The sequence below is a fragment of the Rhyacophila brunnea genome, unplaced genomic scaffold (assembly GCF_057557595.1).
Source record: "Rhyacophila brunnea isolate RB1 unplaced genomic scaffold, BYU_Rbru_1.0 scaffold_125, whole genome shotgun sequence".
NCBI lineage: Eukaryota > Metazoa > Arthropoda > Insecta > Trichoptera > Rhyacophilidae > Rhyacophila > Rhyacophila brunnea.
In genome coordinates, this window is record NW_028232780.1 from 215,178 (window position 1) to 227,282 (window position 12,105).

Consider the following 12,105-nt stretch of genomic DNA (forward strand, 5'->3'; position numbering starts at 1 on the left):
TATAAAATACTATCATGCCACTAAATTGTTTAGTTAGCTTATTTTTATGCTAAATATAAGTGTTTGTTGTATTATATAATACAAAAAAAGTTATATAAAGTTGTACTGCTTCGAATGCGTGCAACTAAGTTTTTACTCATATAAAATGTATATTATATGTCGCAGGTAAATTTATGCCATTGGGGCTTAATAAAATACCAGTTGAAATGCCTAACATACTTTTGATTCTTTTATGACGCATTTGACATAAATATGCAACTTTTTAGAGCAAAAAAAGTTTTAAGATATTTAAGAACGTTTTATAAAAAAATACACATATTCATGTTATTTTACATATAATGGAACTACTTTGCTATTTTTTCTGCGTATTTTTAATAAACGTTTAAACAGGAAGCTATATATTTAACGTAATATACAGTATAAAATGGCTTTTGCTGATACTTTTCGCAGATATTATATATATTATGCATATAAAATGTTTTAAATCAATATATTCACACTTAACAGCGTATCAAACGTCTGTAAGCAATCGTAAAAAAAGTTGAAAGATATAAGCGTGCTAAGAAGCAGTAAATCTATTGTATTTTTATATGGTTTTAAATTTTCTATAAATATAAAACTTGAAATTATAATATCAGATTCTGTAAAATTCGCATAAATGAATGCTTCTTATTTTTTGTTTAAGTCTATGAAACAGTCAAAATATTTGTTTTTACGCTCTAGCATAATATATAACAATAAAAAATAGTTTAGTACATATTTATTTATGCCCAAGAAATTGAATTTTTATAGTTACAAAAATTTACAGAGTGTAGCTTTTTTGCTACATAGTATTCGTGTATATTTTTTTACTTACATATAATTATTTTAATTGCTAAGTGATAATATTGTATTGTAACAAGAACCTGTTTATAAGTCTAAAAATTTTCTATACATATGATAATCAGACACGTTGTCTTCACGTTTATATACAATACCTTTTCTCACTATTCAAATTATGACACGATAAGTAACGCTACAAAATATGTATCTATAGTTAATATATATGGACATATTTAACTATTTCATTTTCTACGTAAAACGAATTTTAAAAGTATATATAGTATGATAAACATTTTTTAGAGATTAGCTGGGTAAGTTTATTCTATCTTCTAATGCAGAAAATCATACATATCTACGTATTTAATATGATAAAAATACAAGATATTCAAAAATTAACAGCATGTGGTAATTTTCACATGCAAACTTTAATGTAAAAGCAAGCAAAGATTGACTTCAAACATGAATCTTTACATAATTTTTGCTAATGCATGCCCTGGATTCCAACTTCTTGTATTTGGATATAAAACGCAAAAAAATTAGTAGAGCGAAATACATCATACTTATATTGTTTCAAAAAATACTTCTTAATAATATATAAATATATTCACATACAGTAATAAAATATTGTTTATATTTGACACAAAATAAGCTAAAACAATAAAGAATTAATGCGTTTTTATATACACATTTTTCTTTTTGGATTATGCAAGACGTAAGAATTTCATGTATATGTGGTTTATTTTAAAACGATTCACGTCACAGAAAAAAATCTTTTATGATGCAATATATCAAATAGATATAACAGCATAATTCCAGATTTTAACACAAATTTATAACATTTTTTTATGTGTTTATGTTTGTGTATATGTATAAAATTTCTATGAAGAAAATATTTTATTGACAGTTCAAATACATAGCATCGTATATATTTACGTATAAATTATATTTTATTATATTATATTACGAGTAATATCGTAAAATTTTAGTCTTTAATAACATTTTCTTTTGCTTCTAACAAATTGTATATTTGGCGTGTGATTTAAAAAAACAGCCAATACAGTTCCAAATAACGTCATTTGTACGCATAATGGCAATTTTATATAACAGATATACAACATATAATATATATACTAACATAAACTTTTTTTTACATATACCATTCTTACCTAACCAGAAAAATTCATAATAATTATTTTAATTTAAAATTTTAACTTGAATAGCATATTTAATATAAAGTAAGAATTCGATTTGAATGCTATATTCGCAGTCTTAGATGTATATTTATCTTACATATACTGTCGATAGTTATAAAAAATCCCTGCAAAGAATCAATATCATGCACAAATTAAGTCCTCTGTACAAAAAATAAAAGAAAAGGTATTTTGGTAAAAGGGGCAAGTTTGATGTTTTAATCTTCGTATAATATGAATGCTATTATCGTAAGACTTAAATATTCTTTTTTGTAGTAAAGCATCAAAACTTTATATGAATATTTAAACTAATAAAAAAAACCTAAAAATTATATGTATGTAAAAAATTTATATAAAAATGATATTTAAGATACCATGTATATTGCACATATTTTACTTTGTTATTTTTTATTTTAGAGAACATCTTTTACAATATTTTTATATTTGTATCCATAGTTTTTAAATGATTTATGGTCTTCAGATGTAAAAAACGCTCAGTACATAGAAATATATGATGCTTCAATACTTTACTGCAAAAACACATACTGACTATACATAATATCTGCAACTCACATGTAAAAAACTTACATATAAGACTACATTGTGTATATGTGGACTTCTAAAAAAAAATTTCTATATATAAATATATTTACAAATCATCTTTTTGTATATTCCTTTGGTTTTTTCAATTATTTTCAAATATTCTAACTCAAATACTGTCATTCGCTGTCAAATTAAGTAAATTTTTAACAGTTTGTAGCTGCAATTCTTGACTATTTTGCATATGAAATATAAATAAACGATAAATATTTATGCCAATAATTTTGCATATGTTTCATATATAACAATTCGACACAAAATTTTTGGTATAATATCAGATATTGAGATAACCACATTATGATTTAAATATTGTAATTTGTTGATGTTCTGCGTCTTTAATACAGAATCTAACGACAGTTATTATATAATATGTGCATTTTTTATGATAAAGATTTTAAAATTTTTATAAAAATCAATTCTTGTATTTACGAATGCAATAGGAAACGAATTTTTATAATTCAACACTCATATTTAATGGTCATCTTTATAAGAATAATACAAATTTTAAAAGACTTCTCATACAAAAAATAGTTATAAAATGTTTTTCTGTAATCTATAATCATATAAATAAATATTTTTAATTTTTCTTTTTTTATACAATTTTTTATAATCTTGAATATTTTCGAATTTCCGTTCTTTCAAAAACTTTATTTTATAGTTAGAAAAAGAAACTATAAGTCAAATATCAAAGATTAAAAACTTGCGTTTATGTGTAAGTTTATTATGAAAAACAATTTTAGCTGGATAAAAATTTCTAAAAATAATAAATATGTATAAATTAGAAAACAAACTGTATATATATTTTTTTACAAATTATATAACGGTATTTTTAGTAACTGCAGCTTTTTTTCATGTAATACTTATTGCCTCTTGAAAGTTCACAACATGTGATTATGTTTCTGGTCGAATAAATATAGCACAGCAATATACAGAATATTGTAAAAAGAATGCTATGCTTATACTTTCCCTATTTTATTTAAAGCTATTTATTGCATTTTTCCGCAATTAGAAGTTTTTACCAGACTATTGAATAGGATTAATAGTAAAACATTTTCCAGCGTTCATAGAAAAATTAAACATCTTGAAAAAAAGTATCGGATTGTCTAACAAATTTATACAGAGTTATCCAAGAAGTTCAAAGTATTCATGGAGCGATGGAGAAATTATAAAAAAGATATTGCTACCTAATAATCCTCATATTAAACAAATTAAAAATATTGAAAAAAAGAAATCACAGTTTCTGTGTAATAAAGAATCAGGTAAGCCTAAATCCTTTAATATCAGTACAGAGACGAAAATTCTTAAAGTGAGGCCATTGATATTTTATAAACATAATTAAAATCAAATGTGTGTATTGAGTTTTTAACTTGTGTCTTTTACAATCTTTTTAAAAAAATTTAACTTCTGTTATCTAATAACTCAAGTTAATCTTTATTCACAGTTTAATTTTTTTATATTATATTAAGGGTAAAGGGTAAAATCATACATGATTGCTTTGAAAATCATTTAAGTATATATTGTGGTATATTTTTGTATGATTTAAACATTGATTCTTCGAGTATGAAGTTTAGTTTGGACATGTTTCTTCAAATATATACAAGACCAAATTTATAAAAAATCGTATATTATATATGTCTAAATAATTTGTCGCAGATATTATAGAAATAGGCATGAGAATGTCTTCTTGCAATCATCGCAAAATCTTCTAAAATATTATAATCTAAATGGATCGACTAATCTTTTAATGTTCTTGCTGTCAGCATTCTACCCATATCTCTACATCTTAAATATAATATTATGTTTTTATAAACATTCTTATGCATCAATATGAGCAAGATTGCATTTTTAATATTTTAACTATCTAAAGTTCTAGATATAATCTGCAAAAATATCTTCAAAGATTTTTGTAAAGCAGAAAATTTTACATTCTCCACTTAGGGGTAAAAGTTTCTATATATGCGATTGTATTTGAAACATTATTTTATATGCGTAATCGAGTGGTTTGATAGCATTATTTACTGCATAATAATATTTTTTTTAATTGGCTTATCTCGACATGAATCCTTTTTTACGATGATTTAGTATATATAAATTAGACTGTGGCAAAGCCATACGAGTTGATCATAATAAAGAAATAAAATAATATTAAATCTATGTGAAAGCATGATTAGAAAGTAATTAGAAAATTAAAGCAAAAATTTAGATAAAATGTATCATATATAAACAAAACAAAATAATTTACTGCATAAAATTACAACCAGACAAAACCGTATAAAAAAAAAATTAGTAAAATTTGCATTGTTTGTTGTTTAAATTTGTATTTTTTTTTGTCGATTTACCTTGAATGATATCTTACAAAATGCTGGATTCTTATTCTCTACAATTAAAAAATAGTAAATATATCCATCGCAATAAAATATTTTTACTATTAAAATGTAATTTAAGGCATTAATAAACACGAGAATTTATATGTATGTATTTGTTATCTTTTATAAGCATAAATACTTTTGACATTAATTTTACGGGATATATATATAGTGATCAACAATATAAAACTCATTATTTTACAAAGCTTAATGACCTTATGGTTTTGTAAACAAACAAAGAAAGGAATTTCCATATAAATAAAAATTACGATTATTTTATAGACATTATTTTGTATAAATCTGATTTTTATAGTTGAATTGCGTTCATTTAGAATTTTTCTATTGAATTGTTTTATTTTAAAATATCAATAATTTAAACATATCTTTGAATAATTTCTATATTTAATAAACATGTTATATCTATTTTAATTTTGTAAATAATTATTAAATAGAAATAAATAGTTTTTAATATATTATTTCTCTTGTCATTAAGATTACAAAAATATCTAGTATTTAAGAAATTTTTGCGATACAGAATCGTGAAAATAGTATATTTAATGTTAGAAAAATTTTAAATGTTTACTGATAGTTCTTACGCATGTATTTGAGCCCAAATTTTAGATTACTATAATTATATTGCAAAAATTATAGACTATTCTGAGTAAATATCGATGAACCTCTGTGAATATTATAGTGTTATAATAACTAGATTTTACTTAAATTTTCAAATACTTTTTTTTTGGAAATTTAGTCATATCATATTATATAGTAGATTCTAGACAAAAATGCTTACATATAGAGTTATTGCAAAAAAATATTTTAAAAAAAACTAATTGTTACAAAAAAGTTACATATTTGCTGTATTGTTTATTCAGGCTATGAAAGCGAAAAAATATAAGTCCTATGTATATCTTCTACACAATTAGAAATTGTCTAAATAAAACACATGTTCTAATGAACAGATATGTAGGAGCAAGTTTTTATCTTTTAAATTTTTTTCATGTGAAATTTGGATGGTAAAGGGTACAAAAAACTTGTTGTTGCCTAAAAAGGTTTTATTATATACATGATGCCATCGCATCCAACCTAATAGAATATCTACACAACTAATAAATAGCAAAATTTATTCCTTGCAAAATAAAAAAACATAAAGAAATGTTTTTTGTATTCTAATTCTCGGGATTAAAGGTAAAAAACAATTTAAATCGAATTATTGGTTTAAAAATTTGACGTGATATAGAAAAAAATAATTATACAAGGTACTAGTAATTACAGCTACAATTTTTTCACAAAATTTTCTTAAATAGTATCGCTATAAATCTGTTTTTTTGATGATTTTTTACTGAAATTGTGCATAATTTCTACGTTAAATGACATCGTATCTAACACAACCTGTTTAAGTGTTTGGTATCCTTGAATATCGATAATCTTTTAAATAAAATAAAGACGGATAAACAAACTTCACACGTTTAGAGCAATATGTTAGAAATAAAAGCATTCAACATATGAATTACAAGTTCAATAGGTTTTTGTTTTAGATATTATTTTAAATATTAACTATAAATATCATCAAAATTTTGACTCTAAAAAACGTAAGGATCTATAATTACATTAAAAACTATATCAAACATTAAAAACGCACAAAAAATAGCCTAATTAAGATGAAAGTTATTTTTTAAAAACCTTTTTATGCTTACGTGTTTATTACTTTTTATCAATTATAGATTCAATGACATAGTTAGCTTCTATATTGATTAGATACACTTGATGTATTTGATAACTTTCTCGATGTTTTTTTATTGACTGCTTTTATAATATAAATGAGTATGGTAAAATTTAAGCAACATGTATAAGCTTACATGTATTAACATAGTCGACCGGGATATAAAACTTGTAAATTATTTTGTTCGACATTTTGCGACGCCGCCATTTGCTTTATCTTAAGTCATCCTATACTGTTGCTATTTGTTTTACATTGATATAAAGAACTAATTATAAGCTTTACGTCAATTTTTTTTTCTTTCACAACTTTAGTAGAGGTGTTAAACACTAGGTTTTTCTGTTTCAGCCAATCATTATATATTTTCTTTTTAAGGTTATATGTACGTTTGATGTCTATTTCGTCTGAATTATATCAGTTTTTTAGGTACAAAAATTTCAATCCGAATTTTTGTTTACGCGGATCTCTTGTACTTTTAGTTATTGATTTTTTTAGAAGTTATAAATTTTCACCCAATGTAAAACTTTAAAATTACAAAACCCTATGATTTTATTGTGCCGATGCATGTTAAAATGTCTATATTTTTCTACATCATGTTAGGGTTGTCTATCGTTTCAACGTGCTTCGTTTCAATGCGAGCGTTTTATCCACACAAATAAGCCAACAATTCCCGCCTTGAATATAACAGAATATCATTTCTGCATTTGTAATTTCTTTGCCAATTTTGAAATCGAAAATTGAGAAATAATATGAACCATGACATGATTATTCGCTATGTTAATTACTTTGGCCTTTTTTCTAAATACACAATAGGCTGGCTTTCTGCTTTCTCGGGGTGACTTTAAAATGTACTATCGAAATTATAACTTTATATAAATAGTCTTAAATTATTGGGGATGTTTCTTATGAATTTATCATTTTTGAATATTATAGATTTTTTCGGTATACTGTTTTATTAAATTCCACGTATATTTTTTTAGCTGTAAGATGATTTTGTGGCGCGTTCTTTCTGTACTATTGCGCCTTAGTATTAGTTTTTTAAACCTTATCATCAATCTATGTATATTAAAAGGAAGGACATAAAGAGAAAATTCGTAAGAAATATGTCTTAACATATTTTTAAGCTATATTTATTTTACTAGTATATAAATAAATAAGTCTATATAAACAATTTATGGGTGATTTTGAATGTCTTCTTATGATATATATAAAATCCCCTGCATTCAGTTAAGTCTAAGATAAATGCGCTTCGATTGTGTATTTGTCTGAAATAATAGACTAAGTTGTCATTTTGACATTCGACTTGACATTCTTTATCACACCAAGATACTAATAAGCTGCTAGTCGTCTAATCAATGTTGCTACATATCCGCATATTTATGGCATATGGCTGACTTAGTTATGTTATTACCAAGCGCTAGAAAGCTCCAAAAGTTGAAGGTTTTAGAACGCATAGATTATATTTTTAATAGTGTTTTAGTCATAATATATGGGATACCTATGAACAGTATATGATTTTATGTATAGAAGATTGCATCATTTATTGCGCAGATTGCTGGAATGAATGCATGCAGTTTTCTGCCGTGTGGATATACATATAAGACAGAAAACTACTGGAAGCACCTTCTAATATTATTCTCTTATATATCTTTTATATTCAATTTTTTCTAATTTAAATACAAGAATTATCCACTTGTTCGTAAAATTTCTATATATCTGATGTATTATATGTAGATAGGTCTGAATCTTATTATCTCTAGGCTGGCTATTATGTTATATAATGCCAAAGGCTTTTTTGAATAGAATTAATATAGTAAATCGATTCTTATCTTGTTCTTTCTGCAATATCAATAATAAAAAAGGTTTTTTTTATAAAAAAACTGTTTTTTATCGTTTTACGTTTCTTCTGCAGATATTCTCTGTTTCTAAACTCCATTTTTCATGATATAAGCAAACACTTTTTTTCCGTACTTATATAAAATCAAAATACACATGGCAGGAAAAATTAATTTCCTATTTTATAGTTTTAGAAAGTAAAGGGTATGTTTTTTCCAGAATAAATAATTTCTTACAATCTATTTATATGAACATTAATCAAATATAAGTTGGTATTTTGAATTTATAAAGTTTTGGCATTTTCTATATAATGAATATAGATTCAATCTGGATCAAATAGCCGCGAATTAAGAAGTTATTTTAATACACTATTCAATCCTATCTCTGTTTTAAGATTTGCATAAAATGGGCAAATCTAATCGCTTAAAAGATTTTTGTCGTGATATTCTATATTTTGCATCCACATTTTTGTCTGAAATTTATCGATTTGTTTATTTGAAATTATGATTCTATAGTATAAATACAGTCAGTCCTCTATAAAAAACAATATATTATTGTGCTAGAAGAAGTTAAGTGTTCATTAATGTCACATCTTTAATTTTGGTCATATCTGTATTTTTCTTCAATACTCTAACAATTTCTGTAACCTAATCTACAATGTTTTTAGATGCTAATCTATGTCTAGGATCATTTGTCTTGATCGCATAGTTATTCTTGGATTTAGATTTTCCTTTACCTTTTAATCACTGCAACTTTTGCAAACAATTTAAGTTGTTCTTTATATCTTTCTGAAAGCTTAATTCTATCAATTTTTTCTTTAATATTTAGTTGTCTTTTTTCAGTTTTCTTGTTAGGTGTTTGTAGGTCTGTTGTGCGGTTTGCAGCAAAATAAAAATGTTACATATTCTTAGAGTTTTGTGTAAATGTAAATTTATATTTTATCTTATGAATATTTTTGACAATATTAGAGTCAACTTTGTAATATGACATTTTTCTTGTATTAGAAATTCAGAAATAATTGCCTTTTTTGTGCCAATATATATTTTGCAATATATTTTTCCTACATCATTTGACTCTTCTATTCCTTATTATTCCAAAATGGGGTGGTTCACTTGACTTTGTTCTTTCTCACTTATCAGCATTGAATTGTTTTATAATATACTTTTGCAATTTTTGTCTATTAATATCATAATTAAATTCTTTTTATTTTCTGGAGAAACAAATTAAATTGGAATTTTCCGTAATAATATTTATGGAGTTTCTCTAATCCGCAGCATGGTATATGATGGATGCGTATATGTGTTTCCACAATAGCATCTATACACATTTCATTTTATTTAGATTCTGCTGACTTGAAGATCGTCTCTTACGTCAGATGCTTTGTGTATTTTTTCATGGATATTTTTTTTAAAATTCCACCACATCTTTTTGCTCGGTAGCAGTCGCAGTTTCGCATGTTTTTTCTTTGTGAATCACGGTTAATAATATTTCTTTTTATATAATTTTATGCATTATATGTTGATTTTATATATATTTTTTTTCTATTTTAAGAATTTCAAAATATTTCAAGTTAAGTATGATAAGTGTTTTTTGGTAATGATTTCTATATAGAATATCAATGTTGATCTATCTGAAGCAATGGGTATATACTAAACAAATATATTTTTTTATGTATTCGCAGAAATTTTGCAATTTCTTATTGAAGCTACACTAAAAATAGGCTTCCGATGTGTATGTTTTTTAATCACACAAACACAGAAACTTTTTTGTATTCAAAAGCAACAAAGTGTGTAATTTATCATGACCATTAATTCTATTATTAGTTCTTACCTCAAAGACAAAGTAAGTATGGTTGATTATTTTGATGAATCATAATATTATTATTCTATTAATAAGAAATATTTAACGAGTATTAAATATAAAAAATTGCAGTGGAGTATTAAAAAGAAGCACAATTTTTTACATATTTATATCCCGACTGCGATCATTATATTTTAAAATTCAATCTTAGAATCTTTTTTATTGTTTATTATTCGTATTTACACTATTAACAAATACTTTTATAAATTTAAATACTTGGCATAGAAATATAATATCTTGTGTAAATGTGTGACTCTTTAATGATAATGTATTGCTGGTAGAAAAATTTATGGTTACAATGTAACAAATACAAAAATGTATTTTTTTAAGTATGTATTACCTATACACGAACTCTTCTTTTTGTGCTTTAAAATTCTATAATCTGATGTAGCAAACAGCCACATCAACACATAAACTTTTATAATTAGGTGATAAAATATATTTAAGACCTTTCCACAGCTATATTTAAATGAACATCATAAAAAAAACCAATATATGCAGTTTTCTAACATGTTTAAGATCATTTTAATCTTCCAAATAGAAGTACATTTTAATCAACCGAAACTTTAACAGGGGTTATTTGTTCTTGTAATAATGCGAGATTTAAGTTTTGTTGCTAAGAAAAATATATTATTTATAAAGTGGATATTTTATGTTTAAATTCGTTTTTAAATACATATTATTATCTAATAGATCGCATACTCTTAAAAATATTTTTCTATTGTAATACTTGAGCATCGAAGTTTTTTTGTTTATGAGCCCAAGGTTTCATAGAAGTTGATGGAAGTATATCTGATATCTTCCGTTTATTCTTGCAGCAAACATTGTTTTGTAAATATGTTTTTGCTGCTGATTTATCATCTATAAACAAAGAAAAATAATACCTTTATGATTTTTTTCTAATTCCGGATTTATTTTTTTCTCTTATATTTCTAGATATGCAGTTTAAATTATATTTATGTTTCTTTTGATATTAATTTTTAACATAATTTTATTTTACTTCGTTTCTCTAGGACGTATAATTTTTACCCTTCCATTTCTCAAAATATAAAAAATCACATAAGAAAACCTTTTAAGCTTTTCAGTTCTATAGATCGGTTGTTTCATATTTTGATCCGGTTTTTTTATGTTTAAAATTGATCATTAGGTTGATTGATGTTTTTTTGTATATATTTTAAAAAGTTGGAATTAGGCATATTATTAATTTTCAAGTGTATGGTAATGCTTTCTCAAGCAAATACAGAAATTTGCTAAATTTACGATTTGCTTTTTAAAAATATTATTCTATATGCATAATGATTGTTTTATATATGAAAAATATCTATTTAATAGTAGATTACCACTTTTTCTTAGCATAAATATAGTATTTGAAACAGTTTATTTGATTTATTTTGTATTCAATTTTTTATGTGACTTATATTTTTAACTGAAATAAAGAGGGTGATAAATAAAACACAATAGCAAGAGAAACTATTAGCAAATCATATCAGATTTTACTCAATACTGTTCTTTACAGGTTTATTCAAAAAAACATATATATCAATGTTTTTTTTCGATATGTTGAACATTATGAAGAATAGTTTAAATAGTATGTGTTTATTTTATTATGATCTTGATGTGTTATAATAAATTTTAAGTATCTTTATAATATTTTGGTTTTTAAATGTAAGTCATATTTTTACCTGTTTTGTCGTTTTATTTAACTATAAAA